Source organism: Cricetulus griseus, chromosome X, assembly GCF_003668045.3.
Source record: "Cricetulus griseus strain 17A/GY chromosome X, alternate assembly CriGri-PICRH-1.0, whole genome shotgun sequence".
Classification (NCBI taxonomy): Eukaryota; Metazoa; Chordata; class Mammalia; order Rodentia; family Cricetidae; genus Cricetulus; species Cricetulus griseus.
This window is the reverse complement of record NC_048604.1, coordinates 8,549,623-8,574,434: the sequence shown is the minus strand read 5'-3', so window position 1 is coordinate 8,574,434 and position 24,812 is coordinate 8,549,623.

Genomic DNA, 24,812 nt, shown 5'->3' with positions numbered 1-24,812 from the left:
TTCTAATGTTATTTACTTTATGCTTTTTCTGAAAGAATTTTGTGTTAAAATGCTACCTATATACAAATGTATAGGAAAATATCACATAATTTGATGTAGTTGTGTCTCTTTGTCAGATTTTCTTCACTCCTATTGAGTTTTCTTTCCTTTTGGTTTTGTTGAGACAGTTTTCTTTTTTTATAGCTCAGGGTGGCTTTGAACTTATGTGTTCAATGATGACCTTGAACTTCTAATCTTCTTGTCTGTCTTTTCAGATTGCAGGATTTACAAGTATAAGCTTTCATGCTCATATATTTTTCTTCATAATACACAAATGATTGCAAAAAATATTCTGAGGAAATCCAAAGTAAGATTATAAGGTATCATGATAGTTGCATATAAAAGTGCTACTTCCAACCTTCTGATTTTAAGTCTCCTCCACTATATGATTTAATCAGTTTTAAGTAATCTTTCAAAAATTGTTATATTAAGAATGAACACACAATGGTGACCAGAAAGAAGTGACTCTCACAGCCTCTATTTTGAATTGTTATACGAAAACTACTACACTAAAATTACATAGGTTTCAATATATCTCACATTCAAGACCAAAACCAGTGGTGTATTCAAAATATTCCACTCACAAGAAAGCTCTTGCAATGCTTTAATAGAATAATTATAAGTAAAGAATTCTAATATGTAATTCTTAAAATATAGCTATTTTGTGGGGCTGGAGAGACAGTTCAATTGTAAAGACCTTAAGTCTTCAATTCCTGCACCAACATGGTAGTTTACAACTGTCTATAACTCAGAGGATCCAATTCCTTATGTCCTCTGTAGGCACCATGTATAAATGTTGTGCAGAGACATACATGTAGTCAAACACACTCATACACATAAAATAAATTTTTCAATGAAGAACATTTTAAATGTTTACATATAACTTTTCATCCTATTTATATTTGAATTGCAACTTTGAAATATATATTTAGCTTTATTTTACATGTGACATTCTGCCTGAACATATATATATATATATATATATATATATATATATATATATATATTTGCACTCTGTGTATTCCTTGTGGCCCTGGAGTCCAAAAGGATGGTTAGATTCCCTGCCCATATCCTCAGATGGCTAGCAATGCCCATTTGGGTACTGGGAACTGAACCCAAGTCCTTTGTAAGATTTGTATGTGCTATTAAATACTAATACATTTCTCCAGCACATCATATTACATTTTGATGAGTCCCATTTCAATACCTCAAATTCATATGCATTCACCTTAATTCAAAGATCTATGCTTATAGTTTTATAAACAATATAGATTTTCACCCAAGTTTACTTGCAAATTCAATTGAAATGAATTTTAGAATACCATAAATTGAAGAAAACTTTAAGTTAATATATATTTGCAGCATTCTTGCCCTTTAATTTCAATTTATTTTACTATTGGAAAACTACAAACCTCTACATTACTCTACCACATGTATTTTGGAAGTTAAAGAACAGTTCAGACAAATTAATTCAGATTAGCAATCTGACATTTTCATATATTTTAGAAATTTTAATAATAATGAGTTCATATAAAGGATCTATTTGAAATGTTCTTTCACTAATATAAAACAATCTATTAAAAACCTATACTCAATATAAATACCAAATTATAAAGGGTGTGCTTCTTGAGTAAATTAATGAAGCATTTCCCTCTGTATTTTTGAAAGCTCTTCTGAAGATGTCAATTGTTGTAGCGTTAATAATAAAAATAATAAAAACACATTAATAATAAAAATAATAAAAACCCAGAGAAGCAAAGCAGACAGTCATGAGAGATGATCAGACTGAAGGGGTGATCCACTGAACCTCAGATTGCATCTCCACACTCTACTGCTCTCCTCCCAAGTCTCAGGATCCCATACTGCTCTCCGAGACTGCACTGGCATCCTTATATACTGTCTAATACTGGGATTAAATGTGTGTGCTTTTTCTCTTTTAGACTGATTCACTCTCATGTATCTCTGGGTGGCTTTGAACGCATAGATATCCAACCACCTGTGTCTTCTGATTAAAGATGTATGTCACCACTGCCAGCATCTCTGGCTATGTCAAGCTGTGCATTCTGATCTTCAGTGGCTTTATTAGATAATAATCAATATATCACCACAAATTGTCATCCACTTTATTATTATAAACTCTATATATGATGTCATGGAAGATTTATATCTTATGAGATAGGACCTAGAAGCACTTAATACCAGATAAAAAATAATCTTCTACAAAATGCCATATGGAATAGATGCTTTAATACTGAATAGCATGTGTTGCATTGATCATTCCCAATTCCCATGATATTGAGAGGACATACTGTACATAGTATGAATTTATAAATCACAATTGGAAATTCACCTTCTCCTATTAAACAGTTTGGTGGGCTTGTGACAACAACAGAACAAGAATTTCTTTATTCTAGCCTTGGCATCAGAACTTTTAACATTTTGCCTAACTTCTTTTCCTTTATGCTAAATGAAAAATATATACAATATATAATAAAGTGGCCCTGGAAAATGATATTTGTGATATATTTTTATGTGTGTATGAACTCTATATCTAACAACCAGAATGGAGATTATTCTCCTTTTTTGTTTGCTGGGTTTGGTTTTTGGTTTTCCTTTTAAATTTTGTTTTGTTTAGGGAGAAGGTTGCATGGGCAGAGGGAGGATGTGAGGGGACAAAGAGATGATTTGAAAGACACAAAGAATCAATAAAAGTTAAGTAACAAAGAACATTTGAAAAATTAACAGCCAAAAACCAAAAAACACAATTTTAAAAAATGGTAGACCTAAGAGATGTTTCTCAAAATATGTACTAACTTAATGTCCACCATGACCACACCCTCAACATTATTAATCCTTAAAGCAATTAAACTCAAATCCACAATAAGATACTCTTTCATTGAGGTAAGAATGACTTATCAAAAAGACAAGTATCAACTGGTAAGAATTTGGAAAATGGAAACACAATTTTTTGATGAAAGTAAATTACAAGAGACATTAAGAAACTGATCAGACCCCATGAATGTGGGTGTCCGTGAGATCTCAGAAATCTATGGGGCCCCTTGTAGTGGATCAGTATTTATCCATAGCATAGGAATGGACTTTGGGAGCCCATCTCACATGGAGGGATACTCCCTGAGCCAAGACACAAGGGGGTAGGCCTAGGCCCTATCCCAATGGATACGACAGACTCTGAAGATCCCCTACAGAAGGCTTAACCCACCTGGGGAGCAGAAAGTGTATGGCATAGGTAGGGTGTTAGTTGTGGGTGCAGGAGAGAAGGGGAGGGAGAAGGAACTGGGATTGACATGTAAAATAATCTTCTTTCTAATTAAAATTAAAAATTAAAAAAGAAAAATGCAAAATATATTCTTCAAAAAAATTAACAATAGAGATGCTTTATGTACCAATGACCTTTGTTGTATACATATCCAGAGAAAGTGAAATCATGCTGCTGAAGACTAATGTGTACTCTTATTTCTTTATCTCATTATTTACAGTAAATGTGGAATAGAAAGAGTACCCTCTTTTTATCTACTGATAATGAATGAACAAAAATGATCACAGGTATATATGTACAATGGAATACTGTTCCTACATAGAAATGATGAATTCCTTTCAGTTGCAACAAAAATGGGTAGAAATAAAGCACACTGTGTAAAATAAAATAGACCAGGCAGACAGACAGATGTGCACACACACACACACACACACACACACACACACACACACACACACACACACACACACTCACACGTTTCATTTTTATCATTCATTCTTGGATTTTCTAAATGTTAAATTCCTGAAAGTAAAGAGTAGAGTGGTGGGCACCAAAATCCTAGGAAAATATAAATCATGGCTACATGGAAACAAGGGATGACAGAGTAAGTAAGAAGACATAGTGAAAAAGAAGTAAGAGGTTATGGCATGCTGTTGCACAAATCAGTGGCTATAGAAATTAGTAATGTAGTATATACTTCAAAAATCTATGAGAGACATCACACACACACACACACACACACACACTTCAGTAGATAGATATTTTATCACAATGTAAACATTATATAAACTATACATGTGATTAATTCTCACATTTTACCATTAAAGAGCAAAATGTGTATGTTTTTGTACCACCTGAAACAAAAAATTAATTAAAAATAAAATTAAATGGAAATAAATAATAGTTTAACCTTCTTTATAATGAAGTTGCTACAATGGTTGCAATAACTACAGTTTTCTAAACTATAAATCACTAAATGAATGACTTAAAAGGAAAATTTATCTGGCTTACTTGACAAGATTGAAAAAATCGTGAGTGAATTTGTGGCAATAAATGAATGAGTCATCAATAAATAAGGCAAATTTTCCTTTTCTTCTCATCCTCATTTGTACCTTTATTATTGCATTTGCTATAATATGCCACATAACATATATATTTATGCTTCTGCCTGTTCCATAACTTCTGCGTAATTGAAAGTCTGGGACATTCTATTTTGTTTATCTCGTGTCTCATGCAATGTACACGGTGAATTTTCAGTCAGTTAAATGGTGATGTGCCAGATGCTGTACGAAGAATGTTCCATGATCTTGTCCCCTGCTCATATAATACATCCTCCTTCTCTTCCACTGACCTCCTGTAGTTTGGTCTGGTGCTTGGATGTAAGTCTCTGTATCTGCTTCCATCAGTTACTGAATGAAGAATCTATGATGACAGCTAAGTTAGTCACAATTCTGATTACAGGGAATGGCCAGTTTAGGCATTCTCTCCACTATTGTCAGTGTTCATACCTGGGTTTATCCTTGTGGATTCTTGGGAATTTCCTTAGCATTAGGTTTCTCATTAGCCCTGTAATAGCTTCCTATATACAGATATCTCTTTCCTTGACCTCCCACCCTATCCATACCCCAAAATGATCATCCTGTTCCCTCATGGTTGCATCCAGCATCCCCTTCCTTTTATTACCCTCCACAACCCCAGTTTATCCAGAAGATTCCATGTCTTTCTCCTTCCCTGGTTAATGCATGTTTTCTTCTTAGGGTTATCCTTGCTACCTATCTTCTTCGGAGTTGTGAATTATGGTCTGATTATCCTTTGCTTTACATATAGCACCCAATTATGATTGAGTACATACCATGTTCGTTGTTCTGTGTCTGGGTTATCTCACTCAGAATAATTTTTTCTACTTCCATTGATTTGTCTTCAAATTTCATGATGTCATTGTTTCTTACAGTTGAATAATATTCTACAGTGTACACGTACAACATTTTCCTTATCCTTTCTTCAGTTGAGGGGCATCTAGGTTGTTTCCAGGTTCTGACTATTACAGCAAGGGTCCTTGTGGTATGTTTGTACATCCTTTGTGTATATGTCCCAGAGTGGTCTTGCTGAGTCTTGAGGTAGATTTATTCCAAATTTTCTGATAAACCATGATACTGATTTCCAAAGAGGCTGTGTAAATTTGCAGTCTCACCAGCAATGGAGGAGTGTTCCTCTTATTCCAATCCTCTGCAACACAGGCTACTATTATTGTTTTTTATCTTATCTACTCTGACAGGTATATGATATCTCAGAGTCATTTTGATTTGCATTTCCCTGATCATTAAAGTATGTCCTTGTGGTTCTATGGATTTGCTTGGTGTCTATTGTTGGTTATGTTCCTTTTTGTTTATAATTTTGTTAATTTGAATTTTCTCTTTACCTTTTAGTTAATTTAGCTAAGGGTTTGTCAATACTATTGATTCTCTTAAAAAGCCAAACTCTATTGTTTTTTGTGCTTTTATTTTTGCCATTTATTATAAGAAGTATTTTTTTCTCTTTTTTATTTTATTAGAAACAAGCTTATTTTACACATCAATCCCAGTTACCTCTCCCTCTCCTCCTCCTCTGCCCCTCCACACTCCATCCCAAACCTTTTCTGCTCCCCAGGGAGGATGAGGACTTCCATGGGAGATCTTCAAAGTCTTTCACATCATTTGTAGCAAGGCCTAGACCCTACCCTGTGTGTCTAGGCTGAGAGAGTATCCCTCCATATGGAGAGGGCTCCAAAAGTCCATTCGTATACTAGGGATAAATACTGATCCACTACCAGAGGCCCCATAGATTGCCCAGACTTCCAAACTGACATCCTCGTTCAGGGGGTCTGGAACAGTCCCATGCTGGTTTTCCAGATATCAGTCTGGGGTTCATGAGAAAGCCCTTGTCAAGTCAGCTGTCCCTGTGGGTTTCTCTTGTCTGGTCTTGACCCCTTTGCTCACCACTCTTCCCTCTCTGCAACTGGATTCCAGAGTTCAGCTCAGTGATTAGCTGTGGTTGTCTGCCTCTGTTTCCATCAGCTACTGAATAAAGGCTCTAGGATGGCACATAAGGTAGCCATCAATCTCATTATAGGGGAAGGGCATTTAAGGTGGCCTCTCAACCACTGCATAGATTGTTAATTGGGGTCAAACTCATTATTTTTTATTCATTTCTATATTAGTGATTTTAGACCTGAGCTTGATTATTTTTTGCTGTCTATTCCTTACAGATATTATTTCTTCTTTTTGTTCTAGAACTTTTAAAAATGTTGTTACTAGTATGAGATCTCTCCAATTTCTTATATAGGTACTTAATGCTATGACCTTACCTTCTCTGAATATCATAAATTTCAATATAGTGTATTTTCATTTTCATTCAGTTCTAGAAAGTCTTTAATTTCTGTCCTGACGCATTTTTCATTCAGTAGTGAGTTGCACAGTTACCATGAGTTTGCAAGCTTTCTGTTGTTTCTGTTCTAGTTGACACCCATCTTAAATCTGTGTTAGTCATATAGCATCCATAGTGTTTGTTCAATATTTTGGCATCTATTGAGACTTGTTTATGTCCAAGTGTGTGGTTGATTTTTGACAACTTTTATGGTCTGTTAAGAAGAATATATGTTTTTGTGTTTTGGTGAAATGTTCTGTAAATATCTGTTTGGCTCATCTGTTTTATGATGTCAGTTAGCTCTAACATCTTTCTGTTTAGTTTTTGTATTCTACCAGCATCTCCTTAGCCCCATGGGAATAGGGGAAGAGTATGATGAGGGGCCAAATTAGGTGGTTTGCTAATAAGACAATGATGAGACTGAGGTATTGGATTTGGAAGAGTGTAGAGAGCATGAAGATGTACATAATTCCCTTGTTGAGTTGGCTTACTGGTTTCTAGACATTGCCTGTTCATGATAGAAGTGGAAATAGTGTGATGAGTTGGGGAAAGAAAAGCTGGAGAGGAAGTTCTTTGTTATAAACTAGAAATGGGAGCAGAGAGGGAATGGAAGCCATAGCAGGTGTTCTACTACAAAGCTGGATATGAGACTGGGGGATTGGGTTTGGAGGAACAGAGAAAGATTAGCCTACTTCCATTCCTGAACTCTGTCTTTGTTTAAGTCCTTAATAGAAAGAAACAGTTTCATACTCTGAGAGCAAATCTAAATATTGAAATGTAATAAGGCAGAAATGCAAAGTAATCCATCATGTTATCAAAAGTTACATTAGCTACTTGATACTATTTCCAGTTAAACAACAGACAATAAAGTTTGTTAATGTCAAAGGAAGATTCTCTCATCACAACAAAGCTTGTAAAACAAAGGTTAGCTCTAGTTATTAAGAAAGGAAAGGTGAGCCTGTTCTCCAGAGCGAGTGCCAGGATAGGCTCCAAAGCTACACAAAGAAACTCTGTCTCAAAAAACCAAAAAAGAAGAAAAGAAAAGAAATGTGATTTTACTATAAACTCCAAGGATAAAGACATACAAAAATAGAATGATTTACTTACTTGCCATCAATGGAGATTCAGGTAGCTCAGACTCTTCTACAGGTTGAAATTCATAGAGGTCACATTTTTATTATACTATAGAGCTTGGATCAACTGAACTCCAGGCATTACTACAATCATTTAATGTCTTGCTTTTCCATGTTTCAATAAACATTGTACTCCAATAATTGGTTTAAATTTGGAAAACATCCGTCAAACTCATTTTGTGGGTATTATGCTGTCAAGTTACCTAATATTGTATGCAAATAGATCTATTAGTTGTTTGGCTTGTCTGCTTTTTCTTTAATTATAAGAAAAATTTGCTTGAAATCCTCCATTAACCAAGTTACAGTGACAGTCAACTAACAAACAGCTATGATTAACGGAGTACAAAAACATGGAGGACTGCTCATATTTTTAAGTTTTATAGGAACTTAACTGGTATTAAATTTTTAGGCTTTGGAGATGGCTCAGTAGGTAAAATGTTTGCTAATCAAGCATGAAGTTATGAATTCAGGTCCCCAGAAGCCGTATCAAAGGCTGGCTACATGGCCAGCAAGATGGCTGCCTGGTAAAATGTACCTACTACTAAAAGACACAAGATCACACACAATCATGCACAAACACATTGTTTAAAAATTCATAATACCTCAACTTCATACTACTATAATCTATTTGTATTACCTATGCATTATTTATGGGGCAGTGAATAAATTCTGAATTTTCTTATTGAGTTTAAAATAAGTTTGAGTAAATTAAGATTCTGTGTGGATATACAATGTGTGACTTAAAAATAGGATGATTGATTTTATTATGTGCAGATGAACACATCCATCCACAAAAGTAGTCCTTCTCTAAGTAGTTCACATGGGAGAATATAAATTACTTCTGTGAGGAAGCTCCGGCTCAAGTCATCAGAGAACCTTTACTTCCTGAATTTCTATGAAGCTTGTGAATCATCCATTTCTTTATAAAACAATAACTAAGCATATTCTACCTTCTAGTAAATATTTTGTTGTATAATTTGGAAAGTGATGGGTTTTAACTAAAATCTGAAAATTAATTGGGATTTCCTTAATAAGCATGAAATTAGCAAGAATTTTGATTTAAAATGAGATTTAATAGCTTGAGAATATTTTCAAGTGGCTTCCAGAAAAGTTTGAATTAAATTCCAAATAGCAGTGACATTGGGGTGTTACTTTGAGTTAACAGTTTCATTGACTGAATAACAGTACACATTATAAAGCTAGAGATATTTTTAACTGGGGGATAACTGCCTAACAGTACATATCACAATTAAAATGCCTAATTTTACTGAAATATAAATTTTTATATGCTGATAAATGAGTATTAAATTGTTTTTAAATTTATGGTGGTTATCTTGTATTAATGTTTCATAAAACCAGTGGCATTTACTTTGGTCATCTATTCTGTGACAATATAAACCATGTACACTGCAACATGCAATAATTTATTTAAGGCACCCTAGTTCTTAAAATCTTTGTAAATTACTTCTTTGTCAAGCAGAGTATAGAACCTTGCAGAACAATGAAGTTTGATAAAGAAAATTTCATACTATGCTTGTAATCCCACAAATTTAAGATTGATGCTATATCTGGGTATGATAAAAATCTTCCTAATTGGGTAATTTGTTTTATTGCCAGTGTCTAGTACTTACTTTTGCTAGATTGTTTTTGTTGGCTACCCTTCCACCAGCATCGTTATTAATCCTCGTTGAAAGTTTCAATCACATTAACAGTATTTTCCCCTGTGAGCAGCTGAAGAATATAATGTGGCTGTCTTTGATTTTATTTTTCTTTTCTACATACCAAATAATTTGTCAATATGTCAGCATTAGACAGATTAATACATTTGTTGAAACATCAGCAGTATTAATAATCCCATTAAAGACAGGTAGGTTATAAATAGTCTCGAAGCTAATCAATAAAACTTATTTGTTTTTTAAGACTAAAGAAGGGAAATGCATACACACTATCACCAAAAAATAACAGGAATTAACAGTCACTGGTCATTAATGTCACTTATAATCCATGGACTAACCTCACCGATAGAAAGACACAGGCTAGCAGAGTGGATGTGAAAACAGGATCCATTCTTCAGCTTTAATACAAGAAGTACACTTCAGATGCAAAGACAGACGTTACCTCAGAGTAAAGGGTTGAGAAAAGGGTTTCCAATCAAATGGACCTAAGATACAAGCTGGTATAGCTATCCTAGTATCTAACAAAGTAGACTTCAAACTAAAACTAGTTAAAAGAGATGAGTAATGTCATTTCATATTCATCACAGGAAAATTCTTTCAAGATGAAGTCTCAATCCTGAACATTTATGCCCCCAATACAAGGGCACCCACATTTGTGAAAAAATTACTAAAGCTTAAATCATACATCAATCCACACACACACTAATAGTGGGAGACTTCAACACCCCACTCTCAACACTGGTCAGGTCTGCCAGACAGAGAATTAATGGAAAAACAGGGAACTAACAGATGTTATGACACAAATGGGCTTAACAATCATCTATAGAATTGATGGGGAATGTCCTTCTGTAAGTTGTGAATATATGTTCCTCTTATTGGTTGATAAATAAAACTGTTTCTGTAAAAGAACAGGCAGCTTGTAGCTAGATAGGAAGTATAGGCACCAGACTGGGAGGATCCTAGGAAGAGGAATACATAGAGTGAGTCAGGACTGAGACACCATGTAGGTGTCGAGGGAGCAAGAAGTCTGGGTATCCCTGTAAGCCAAGACCGTGAGGACATACACATTATTACAGGCAGATATCCAATAAGAAGCCTGAATCATAAGCCGATCAGTTTATAATTAGTATAAGCTTTGGTGTGCTTATTTGGGACTAAAGGCTGCAGGACCCTGTGGAACAGAAACTTCTGTCTACCCAAAAACAAAATAATATACATTCTTCTCAGAACATCATGGAACCTTCTATAAAATTGACCACATACAAGGTCATGAAGCAAACCTCAACAGATACAAAAAATGGCATAAACTCCTGTATTTTATGGGATCACCATGGGTTAAATTAGAATCCAACAACAACACAAATTACAGAAAGCCTACAAACTCATTAAAACTGAATAATGCCCAACTGAATCACCTCTTGGTCAAGGAAGAAATAAACAAAGAAATTAAAGACTTCCTAGAATTCAATCAAAATGAATGTGCAACATACACAAACTATGGGACACCGTGAAAGCAGTACTAAGACCAAAGTTCATAGCATTAAGTGCCTACAAAGAATTTGGATGAACCTCATATGATTGACTTAATAGCACACCTGAAAGCTCTAAAACAAAAAGAAGCAAACACACCTAGGAGGAGTAGACAATAATTAAATTCAGACCTAAAATCAATAAAATAGAAACAAAGAGAACAAATACAAAGAATCAGTGAAACAGTGTTTGTTCTTCAAGAAAATCAACAAAATGGAAAAACCCTTATCCAAACTAACCAAAAGGCACAGAGAGACTATCCAAATTAACAAAATCAGAAATGAAAAGGGGGACATAACAAGAGACACTGTGGAAATTCAGAGAATCAGGTCATAATTCAAAAACATATACTCCACAAAACTGAAAATTCTAAAAGAAATGGATAATTATTTTCTCTCTCAATGTTTTTTATTTGATTTAGAAACAAGATTATTTTACATGGCAATCCCAGTTCCCTCTCCCTTCCCTCCTCTGATAGTACCCCCCCAATAACACCCTACCTATTACATACCCTTTCTACTCCCTAGGGAGACCTCACCCTACTCCCTAGGGAGTCTATCATATCCTTTGGGATAGGCCTAGGCCCACACCACCCCCCTTTGTGTGTCTTGGCTCAGGGAGTATTCCTCTATGTGGAATGGGCTCCCAAAGTCCACACCTATGCTAGGGATAAGTACTGAACTACTACAGGAGGTCCCATAGATTTCTGAGATCTCCTCACTGAAACCCACGTTCCTGTGGTCTGGATCAGTCCCATGCTGGTTTCCCAGCTATCAGTCTGGGGGCAAGAGTTCCCTGTTGTTCAGGTCAGCTGTTTATGTAGGTTTCACCAGCCTGGTCTGGACCCCTTTGCTCAACACTCTTCCTTCTCTGCAACAGGATTCCAGTTCAGTTCAGTGATTAGTTGTGGGTGTCTACTTCTACTTCCACCAGCTGCTGGATTAAAGCTATAGGATGGCATATAAGTCAGTCATCAATTTCATTATCAGGGGAGGGCATTTAATGTAGCCTCTCCTCTGTTGCTTAGATTTTAGCTGGTGTCAGCCTGATTTCTCTGTAAACCTAAAATGACAACTATCTTTATATGTTCCACCTGCCAAAATTACCTAAGGACCAGAAAAACAATTTAAATAGATCTATAACACCCATGGAAATAGGAGCAGTCATTAAAATTCTCCCAACCAAAAGAAGCCCAGGACCAGATGGCTTCAACACAGAGAGCTCCAGTAATGAAAAGAGTTTGGTATTGACATAAAAACAGACAAGTGAACCAATGAAATTGAATCAAAGACTCTGACACACCTATGATCACCTGATTTTAGACAAAGAAGACAAAATGCTACAATGAAAAAAGGAAAACATATTCAACAAATGGTGCTGGCATAACTAGATGTCGACATGTAAAAGATTGTAGATACATCCATATCTGTCCCCATGTACAAAATTCAAGTCCATATACATCGAGGACCTCAATATAAATCCAATTACCCTGAGTCTCTTAGAAGAGAAAGTAAGAAGTAGACTTGAACTCATTGTCACAGAAGACCACTTACTAAATATAACACCAGTAACACAGACACTGAGAGCAACAACCAATAAGTGTCAATAAATGGGACTGCCTGAAACTGAGAAGCTTCTGTAAGGCAAAGGATATGGTATATAAGAAAAAAGGACAGCCTACAGAATGGGAAAATTTCTTTACCAACCCTACATCTGACAGAGGGCTGATCTCTAAAATGTATAAAAATCTCAAGAAACTTGACATCAAAATACAAAGCAACTCAATTAAAAATGGGGTATATAGCTAAATAAATAATTCTCAGAAAAAGAATACCAAATGGCTGAAAGGCATTTAAGGAATTGCTCAACATCCTTAGTCATCAGGGAAATGCAAATAAAAAAGACTCCAAGATACCATCTCAAACGTGACAGAAAAGCTAATATCAAAAATACTGAGCACAGCTTATGTTGGAGAGGATATGGAGTCAGGGAAACACTCCTCTGGTGCTAGTGGGAGTGTAAACTTGTACAGCCACTTTGGAAATTAAGTATGGAGTATTCTCAGAAAATTGGTAATCAATCTACTTCAAGACCCAGCAATACGACTCTTGGGCATATACCCAAAGGATGCACACTTATACCACAAGGACACTTGATAGGGAACAGAATCGAACACGGTATAGGTTACTAAATGGTATATTTATTAAGAAGGAATACTCACACAAGAAGCTGATAACCAGATTGGCACTCCAAGTAGCCCAGTCTCTGAGAGCTGGCCTTAACCCCTAAAGAGAACTCAAGCCTCCTCCTCAGTCCTTTTATCCTATCTCTTTTGCATACCTGCTACAGGTACATGGGAATTCTCCCTACAGACACTAGCTCAAATATCTTTGTAGCAGCATAATTTGTAATAGCTAGAAACTGGAAACAACCTAGATGCACCTCAACTGAAGAATGGATAAAAAAATGTGCTATATTTACACAATGGAGGAGTACTCTAGAAGGTTCATATGGATCCCCTTGGGAAGGGAAATTTGATGAGATCTCCTGGGTTAAATGGGGGTGAGGGGGACAGTAAAGGGGAGTGGAGTTGTGATGAGAACATGAGGGAACAGGATAGTCAGGTGGGGGAAGGAGTGGGAGAGCAATGAAAGAGATACCTTGATAGAAAGACCAGCTGTGGAGTTAAGGAGAAACCTAGTGCTAGGGAATTTCCCAAGAATCCACAAAAATTACCCCAGCTATGAATCCTAGGAAGAGTGGAGAGAGTGCCTGAATTGGCCTTTCCCTATAATCAGATTGGTGAATACCCCAACTATTACTATAGAACCATCATCCAGTAATTGATGGAATCAAAGGCAGAGATCTACAACCAAACTCCAGGTCAAGCTCCAAGAATCCAAAGAGAGGGAGGGAGGAACACAGGAGCAAGGGAGGTCAAGATCATGATGGAGAAATCTACAGAAACAGCTGAAACAAGCTCGTGGAAACTCATTAACTCTAGATCCATAGCTGTGGAGCCTCCATAGGACTAAACTGGATCCTCTGTATGTGGGAAACAGTTGTGAAGCTTGGACTACCTGAGGGGCCCCTGCCTGTAGGACTGGGATCTATTCCAGGTGGATGAGCTAGCTTGTTGGAGTCTAGTCCCTACAGTTGGATGCCATGCTCAACCTCAATAAAAGGGGCCAGGGAAGTTCCTGCTCCTACTGAATGTGCCAGACTTTGTCGTCTCCTCCTGGGAGATTTAAGGTGGCCTCTCCCTATTGCTTTTATTGTTAGTTGATGTCATCCTTGTAGATTTCTCGACATTTCCCTAGTGCCAGATTTTTCTTTAAACCTATAATGGCTCCATCTATTATAGTATCTCTTTTCTTGCTTTCTTCTATTCTTCCCCAACTCCACCTTCCTGCTCCCTCATGCCTCCCCCTTTTCCCCTCTTCTCCCCTTCCCTTTCTCCTAACTCACTCTCCTCTACCCCCATGCTCCCAATTATCTCAGTAGATCTTGCCCCTTTTCCCTTCTCCTGGGGACCATGTGTATCTCTCTTAAGGTCCTCCTTGTTTCCTAGCTTTTCTGGCTGTGTGAATTGTAGGATGCTAATCCTTTGCTTTATGTCTAAAATCCATATATGACTGAGTACATACCATGTTTGTCTTTGTGTGACTGGGTTACTTCACTCATGATGGTTTCTTCTAGATTCATCCATTTGCCTGCAAATTTCAAGATTCCATTGTTTTTTCCACTGAATAATACTATATTGTGTAAATGTACCACATTTTCTGTATCCATTCTTCAGTTGAGGGGCATCTAGGTTGGTTCCAGCTTTTGACTATTACAAACAATGCTGCTATGAACATAGTTGAACAGATGTCCATGTTGTATGAATGTGCTTCATTTGGGTATAAGCCTAAGAGTGGAATTGATAGATCTTGCAATAGAACAGTCCCTTCTTTTAAACAAATTATATACAAGTGAAAATATGAATTTATTTCAGCTATATTAAATGTCAGAAACAAAGCTATCCCCATCAGTTATTCATACACCTGTGATTTTTATAATGAAATCTTGAATATTTAAGAACATACATGAATGACATGGATAAAAATCTTTTGGTAATCATTAAATGACAATAATGTTATTAAACTATGCTGTTTTCCCTGACAAAGCTTCACGGAACAATCAGCAATACTTGAAATAATCTTTCTACCCAATTACTGTGAGGAATATATTATCAGTACTTTTAAAACTTCAAAGATGCCTGGCATTGGTGGAGCACACCTTTAATCCCAGCACTCGGGAGGCAGAGGCAGGCGGATCTCTGTGAGTTCGAGGCAAGCCTGCTTTAACAATAATTTAAGAAGCAAATAAAATAATACATTATATAGTCAGCTAGACCAGAAATCTGAACTATATAACCTTAATTATATATTATATACAGTTATAGAAATATTTTAGAGTATTCTCACATCATGGTAATCATATCACAGTGCATTCTTAATTTATGATTTACTATTGGATTATTATTTTTTCATAATGGGGAAAATGGTATTTCATCTTTAACTGAAATCTAGCCATTTTCTTTATTTTAATATACCTAAATACTATGTCTATTTTTAATATTAATTTTTATGTAGTGGTTAATATTTTAATGATTTTACACTAACTTATGTAATAAATATCTGGCATAAAAGATATTATAAGTATATGTGGATCCTTTTTCCCCAGGGTTCACTGCTAGCTTTATAATGGGGTTTTCTGCCAGTAGAATACTGTAATGTTGCAATAATAGAAATTGCTTTCATAGGGATTTGTCAGAATTCTATAATATCTTTGGGGAAGTTGACAAGGCCCTAAAATGAAGTTACAGATTTAGAATTTTTACATTTCCATTTTCCACAGTATGAAAATAACCAGTTACTTGCAAGCCTTAAAGTCATTCATGAATGTTTCAAATCTTTTCTCAACTAGAATTGCAAAACTGACTACAACAGAAATAATTTGGATACACAGAGCATAATGTTCTGGTTCCTGCACATTAGTCAACAGTCAAATTATCACTTTAAAATGTTATGGCATTAGTAAATGCAATTATAGATTATAGAGATTCTGGGTCTTCCTGATGTGTCACAGTTTCAAAACTAAGTCAATGCTCCCAAAGTATTTTGTGTTTAAAATTATCTGTTAAATTAGTGCTGACCAATCCTTTTATGCATAGAGCAAAGGCACAGTAAAATTTCTGTTATACCTAATGAACTCCTTTGAGATTACTATTGACTAATTGGACACAAAGGAATTCTTTTAAATAGAGTTTTAATATTGTTTTTCTCTCCTGATTTGTTGTTAGTAGTGTCATTATATGTGTTATCATTCTTCTTAAATTTTATTTTCCTTGTGGCAAGATTTTCCATAATCCCAAGGTGGCCTGGAGCTCAATTAGATTCTCCGGCCTCAGCCTTTGGAGTGCTGAGATTATAAGCATGCCTCATGTTAATGAGTTGAACTCTAAAAGTTATCTGAACCTCAAATTTTATAGCAATATATAAAACATATTAGATATCAATGACAAGAGTTTGACTTTGCTCTATAATAGAAGTCTGAAATTGAACCTTGCCAATCAACATCATTATCTTCCTAAAAAAATGAAATGAGTTTGCCTGTTATAAATTTTCAGAAGTATCATCTAGAGCTTACTGCATACCTTTCTAAACACAGTGAAGATATGTCCCTAACAATCCACTAAACAATAGGAAGTATTATTTCAAATATGTTGGACAACAATATTCTGCAAAATATTTTCTTCCTGGTTCTTTATGAAAATCATAATGAATTGCCTATGGTTATTTTCCCATATTTTGTTATGTTATGATTTGTCAAGATTTCCTAGGATAGCTTGAAAATCTTCAAGTTCTTTCAATAAGCCAGAATACAATCTGTAATTTCAGGAAATTTAAAAAAATAAAATTTGAAAGCAATGCATTTCTGAGAATATTCATTGGTGAAATAAAATAACATAATTATAAAACAAATTAATGCTGAGGAAAATTAAGAGTTATATGTCTTATTATTCTACTATATTATAAGAAATATTTAAGCTAAAAATGAAACAACATCCTGTGATAAAAATCCTTAAATAACCATATATTTCACTAAATGTAAGGCAGTTATCAGAAAAGATAGTCTATATGTACACATAAATAGATGGATAGGTAGGCAGATAGGCAAGTAGACAGATATATAGAAACTAGATAAAGATAGATTATAGATAGATAGATAGATAGATAGATAGATAGATAGATAGATAGATGACTGGTAGGTTGGTAGGAAGAACTCTCATGCATATTGAAAACCTTTATCACCTTGTCTATCATGGTATTTGTCTGTATAATGAAGATACTAATATATCTTCATGGAATTGCAATAATGAATAGGCATGATAATTTATTAAAGCCTCTAGCACAATTATTTAAATGTGATTTAAACATGAATATTAAAAATCCCAAATTAGTTATTTCTTGATTTCACTTTTTCCAAATTTTAAATATAATGAAACATTTTAGCACTTCAATGTTTAGTATATCTGATTAGAACTTTTTCTTAGAACATATCATATTTTTCAGTCATAATATTCTTCTAAGATAACTTCTGTTTTTGTTTGTAATTTGGCAGAATTATAAACTTCAGAAATATTTGTTCTAATTCCATTGCTGACATTTGTAACAAAGCTTTGGAAAATAATACAGATTTATACTTTTACCACATTAAAATATTGTTTGAGCCAGCCTGGAAGTAAATTTTAGTTTCTTTTCAAATGCTGACAAAATTCCTCCTACCACCCAAATGTGCTTCCTTTTCCACATTATCTCAGACTGAAAATTTGTCATAGTTTATAATTGTAAGTATTATGGATAAGTAGAACAGAATTCTTTTAATGATACATTTTTGAATTGTTCCCACATTCCATTAAATAGTTCTATTGCCAAGGTCATAAGAAAGTCAGCATTGCCTTCTGTGGAACAAATGGCATACTAGTAATATTAATTTGCCTGCACTTGGAATGCTTTCTATTTCAAACACACACACACACACACACACACACACACACACACACACACACACACACACACTGCTCTAATGAGATTTACTACTTATTGTATATTTTTCCATTTTCTTAATCATATAAGCTTGTGTATTTCCTTAAGCCCTTATAACATAAAATACTGTATTTGAGATATAGCAATAAAGATCAAAGAACCAATGAATATCAAGGTGAAAACTTACCCATTATACCATTAGACATGGCCACATTTTTATTTTTTTTAATTTAAATTAGAAACAATCTTATTTTATGTATCAATCCCAGTTCCCTCTCCCTCCCATTCTCCCATGCTGCCCACCAAGCCCTATCCCATCCCTCATCTGCTTCATAGAAAGGGTAAGGACCCCTTCTATGAAGATTTTCAAAGTCTGTCACATCATTTGGAGCAGGGCCTAGGCCCTCCCCTACAGGGTCACTTTTTATGTTCTTCTGCTTACCCAATTTGGAGTCTTCTCATCTGTATATCTATTGTTGAGGCTTAGTCAGCAGCCATACTGTGATGAGAAAAGCCATCTGATACAAAGGGTAAATCAGAGAATGGACTATAGCAATATTTCAAGTCCAACATGCTGCTTTTTTATTGGTTATGATGTGGTTAAATAGTGTTCTCTGAATAAATGTTTACTGCCATAGAAAACATCTTATTTTAGATTCATTAGTAACTCACACTTCTCCCTGCTAGAAATAGTCATTCCATATTGATACCATGAATGCTGCCAATATACTAAGTGTGAGAAAATAATTCAGAAATATTTATAAGCATGAAATGAGGATCATACCCATCCAGGCCCCAAAGGACAAGATTATGAATAATTACTTAGGAAAATTGTTCTTGCTGCCTGGCTAGGTTAGGCTATTAGGTCTCCCTCTATTACATGCATTCATAGCAATATATTTTTTGGTAACTTTTTTTTGGTTTTTCGAGACAGGGTTTCTCTGTGTAGCTTTGGAGCCTATCCTGGCACTGGATTTGGAGACCAGGCTGGCCTTGAACTCACAGAGATCCGCCTGCCTCTGCCTCTGCCTCCCGAGTGCTGGGATTAAAGGTGTGTGCCATCAATGCCCGGTCAACATTTTATTTTTATATCATTTCAATTTCCTAAAAGTAGTCGCTTTAGTAGTACACAAAAATTCTGAATATACTTTATCTCAATTCTTGACTTATCATGTCAGAATAAGTTATACATATATTGATTTGCCTCTAAATATTTAGGTATCTCTTCCATAAGATACCACTCACATAATCATCATTATCACAGGAGTGCTATAAACATCCAGCAGTTTATCACAGACACAATATTAGTGTCTGTGTATACTTCATAGTGTTGTGAAATGTCTTCATTTCTTTTAAACTAGAATAGAAAAACATATTTTATTGACTACACTTAAAGTGGGCAACAGACTGAGCAGTAAACTACTGCCTGTTGTAAAATGCCTTAAGGAAATTTATAGGTGATTTTTCCTCATAGTAAAGAAGCCAATAAAGAATCAGGCATTGTGCCAACCACGGTGGCACACAATTGCATTCTCGGCATTTGAAGCATTAAGGAGGAAGGGTTCGCAGTATATGGACAGCCTGGCTACATACTAAGATGAGAAACTGTCTAAAAAGCAAATGAGCAAATAAATATGACACTGAATTTAGTTGTCATGTCTATTTACTCAGAACTAATTTCTCAAACTTTTTCAATGGTTTCCTTTTAACCAGTTAAAATCATTATGTTTGGAAATATTTCTCTATTTTGACTTACTAATTAAATTTTGATACTGTGTTTTTAGCAAGCCCATTTTGAATATAAAATGATGTTCTTCACAATGTATTCAATTAGGAGGTACTAGAAAGTAGGCTGTTGCTGTGATGAACTTGACCATATTCTCTGTTAGATAAATTGTCCTGGTTATGGTGTCTTATCACAGCAACAGAAAACTGAGTAACACAGTGAGTAAATAAAGAAAAATGCTTTATACAACTGCTACTCTGAAAAAAAATCCCATACATACAAAATAGAGAAATTATTTTAATTAAGTCAACTTGTTTTTGCAGGACAGATATTGTACATATTCTAGTTAGTTCATCTTTCTAAATTTAGTCAATTCATACAAGTAGATGATAGTTATTACCAGGACACAAAGTGAAGTAGAAATTATGGATTTGATGTTCAATTGATATAAAGTTTCAATTATTCTAGATGAATATGTACTGAAGATATGGTATGCAGCAGTGTTTATAGCTAATAATATAACATCACACACTTAAAATTAGCTAAGAGAATGGGCTCCAAGTTAAGTGTTTTTACCATAATACAAGACAAAATGCTATTAAACAATCCTTTGCATTGTTCATTTCCATTGCAACTGATAAGAACACAGTACAAATTCAAATATATAAAACTAAGAAGGAAAAATATTTCAAATATGAGTTATGTATCGATAGTACATAAAACTATAGAACTAAAACATTTTCAAAAACCAGTAAAAAATTTCAATGACAAATACTTAAACAGCTGTAACTGATTAAGTCATACTTTCAAATTTTATAATAATAAGTCCTATATCATTATTAATCATTTGCTACATGGCTAGTCAAAATCAATGTTTTATAACATGAATATATATTTTATATAAAATATAAAAATTTCATAAATTCGTCATTGGATTTACAGTATACTAAAAGTGTTATGTTAATTTAAATGTTATAAAAATTAAGAAAATTACCATAATTTGATGACATTAGAACAAATAATAGTGATATCCTTGGTGTCTACTCTACATAGTTAATTCTGTAAAGTTCTTCCTCGGGAGCTCTGTAGAAAAAGGCAATGGAAGTATAGTGTCTAATTGTCTTATAGTAAAGGGCAATTTTAGTCACTGAAGCATATTTTCTTGGGTTTGTCTGCTTGTTTTCATTTTAGTCAAATAGTATTTCCTTGTTACACAAGTATCAAATTAATCCACAAAAACAATTTCACCAACCAAAATTCTGTGTTTATTAAACCAACAAAATCCCTTGGTATTCCATGCTTCACAGACATGGTAGAGATCTGTTGTCATTTTTATTGAGATTTCTACCTCAATACAAAGGACAATTTCAAAATACTTTCTGCCAACAGCCAAAGATCTCGTAAATAATAACTTTATAACTTCATTGAAATTCAGTAAAAGTTATAAGTTACTGCTCACATCTACAGCCCTGTTATGTCTACCAGCTTAATTAAGGTTTGACCTCTTAAGAATCACTAATGGAACATCTGTATTGTCTTAGACTAAATGATATTAAAACTGTATTTATACCTTTATTCCACTAAACATCTGTGTGACTTTCTTCAATTCAAACTGAATTTCTTGTGGCAGTTAAGTTAAACAAACCCATTATAGTCTCTTTCTCAGAACAAGCAATCCTAAGTAAGGATTTAATGCAAAATGAAAACATCTGACTACTTTGAAAATTAATAGTGATAAACCTAGAGAAGAAAGTCAAAATGTGAAGGACAAGTAATTCAATACCTTTCCTCTTTGTTGTTTTCTTTTTGTTCTTGTTATTACCCACAGCTTTCATCTAAGTAACCAAAATACACAGAGAGGAACTACTTCCTTCTTTTAACATTTGTTTATTGTGGCCTAAGAACTAAGAGAAAGAAGTCCATCTGAGAGCTAGGGAGTGGAAAATGATCCCCCTTTCTTCCTTTCTTCTTGCCAATATTTATATGTAAAAAAGTATATTTTTAATAGAGGCATCAGAAGTTAACTTTGGAAAGTAGAAAAAACTGTTTTATACATTGGCACTAGTTGTATTACATAGCTGTATGCATTTGTTTAAACTCATAATCCATATAGTGTTAACTTTGCTATATATAAATTAGAAAATAAAACACAATTTTCAATAAGCTCTAGATGTTGTGATGTTTTATATGTTTAGAACATGAAATGGATCCTCTTTTTCCCTCCAAATTAGCTGACTTGGAATATTGCTGAGGACTGGATAATTTGGACAAAGATTGATATCTTTCCACTAAAGGAAACTGCTTAAGAGATTTGAAAGACGTTTAGAAGTTTCTACTAGTGGAAAAAAAAAGCCATCCAAATCTTTGTCTTAGAGAAGAGGTAGAACCCAGAGTTCACTGCCTTAAAAGTTTAAGTGAAATTACATGTTCATCTTGTCTCTTTTTCCTGTCTGATTCATATGATCCATAAGTTCTACTATTCACCAGCTTTCAGATCTTGAGCTTCAGATTCTAGTTCTGTCCTTATTTACATATGAATGCATATATTTATTTTTCAAAATATAATTTTTCTTCTTTCCCTCCATTCTCTCTCTTCCCTACCTTAATCTGAAAATTAGAGATGGAGAGAGGAGAGATAGAGAGAAAGAATATCTCATCAGCATAGATCAGGAAATGAATATTTTTTGGATACACAGATTTCCCCAATGGTATTTGGCCAAACCTAGTAGCTTCTATCTCTGCCAGTTATATAGTGATTATAAGAAAATGTTTTTTTCAGATCCTCTTCAATCTGCTAAGAGTATGACTAATAGAATAAAATTCTTATGAATTCCTTCTTCTCTGAGAAACTTTTCATATAAATATGTGAAATAAAATCCATGTTTAAAACCTGATTGCCAGGCTTGCTTGCACACGCCTTTGCTTTTGCAATTCTAGTACTTAAGAGACAGAAGCAGAGACAGCTATATCTCTGTGAGTCTGGGGCCAGCTTGATCTACATAGCTATTTCCAAGACAGCTAGTGCTACACAGTATGACCCTTCCATAAAAAGTCATAAATTAAAACAAAATGAAAAATATAAAACACTAAATTTAACACTGACATGTAGTTTTACATATAGAATTATTAGTTCTCTTCATAATGAAGTGCTAAGTAATGCTGTGATAACAATACAAATTTCTTGGACACCCTGATAATTAATTATAATAATTGTATAACATTAAACCTGATATATATTATACATAAACACTTGCAAAATAAATGATGTGTTTGTTGACAACTTCTCCATGAAACAAAGGTATCTAAAATGCTTGGCCTACTCTTATGCTCAAATAACATATTTTAATTCATTTTCTACCAGTACTTGGGACTGAGAGAAAGTACTTTTCCACTTAACTATACTCTCAGCATTCAAATAATCCTCTGAGTGTTTTAGGTTTTTCCTTATTTTCAATGTAGTTTTGGGTGAATTCAAATTACAAGTAAACTTTCATGAGAATAAGTTTGAAAAACTTGGGAGAGAGGGAATTGCATGATTTTAATAGCTGTGCTTTGGTTTGTCAACATAAGTCATTGTTGAGATCAGGCTGCACTCTACTCTATTAGTCCATTCTGTATAAAACTGAAAGTTTTCAGGTTATGCATTTCTCTAAGAGATTAAGAATTTTGTCTCCATTTTGTGGGACATGGATGACTTCAGCCACTGAGTAGACATAGAAACAGCTCCATCTGACAGATGCAGCCCATTTAAGACAGATATATAAATGACTTATTCTTGGAAATAGAAAGAGATATAGAATACAAATTTACTGGTGTGAATTTATAATGTGGGGACATACAGATGCATTAAAATCTTATCAGGCAAAATAGGCACAAGAACTTACTTGACAGGCCAGACTGAGGAAAAGTTATAGCTCCCTCATCTAGACCATATAAAGTGATGGAACCTAATATTATGGTTGCACAGCTCCAAACCAAAGTCTCATCTAATAACTGGTATATTAAGGTTCAACAAGCAAAGGACTCTTTGACTATCCATGGAAGTTCATTTTGGCTCTTTTGCTTCAAACTTAACATAGTATACACAGCTACCTTATTATCTACCTGTTCTCCCATTTGAACCTAGACCCAAACCTGCCATTTCTTGCTCTGGGACCCCACTTCAGTCTTTCACTTTGTATCTGAACCATCAAACCATGAGTCCTGAGCAGCTCCCTCCCATCACTTCTGTGACTCCTTGTTTTACTTATTTTTTTCAGCCTGGGACCTCTTGAACTCTGCTTCGGTTTCTTTGATTTCTACTCATACTGAAAATCACAAGGATATTTTATCAGTTACTTTTCTGATGCTGTGATAAAACACCATAGATGAAAGCAATTTATAAATGAAACCATGTATTTTGGCTAATTGATGTAGAGGTCTTTTGTACATATGTTTCTCTTATTGGTTAATGAATAAAGCACTGTTTGGCTCGTGACCAGGCGCCAACAGTATTATATCTAATATATAGTGTCCGTGTGCTCTTTTGGTGCTCAGGGGCCATGGGACCTACCAGGCCAGAAAACTCATGCTTACAGATAATAGTTTCAGGGGGATAGAGTCAATCATGGTTTTGGTAGGGAGGGCATGACAGCAAACTGCAAGCAAGAAGTGGAGAGGGAACTAGAAATGGGAGGATGCTATAAATGCTCAAAGTCTGCCTCCAGGAATTTACTTCCTTGAAGATTTTATGTCCTGAAATTTCCCAGAAGTTCCATAACCTACCTAAACAGCACCACCAACAAAGGACTGGTATTCAAACACATGAGCATGTGATGGCCATTTCTCATGGAAACCAGAACAAACACACACACACACACACACACACACACACACACACACACACACACACACACACACACTTGAAAGATGTGTGCTAAAGAAAATTGTCATGGA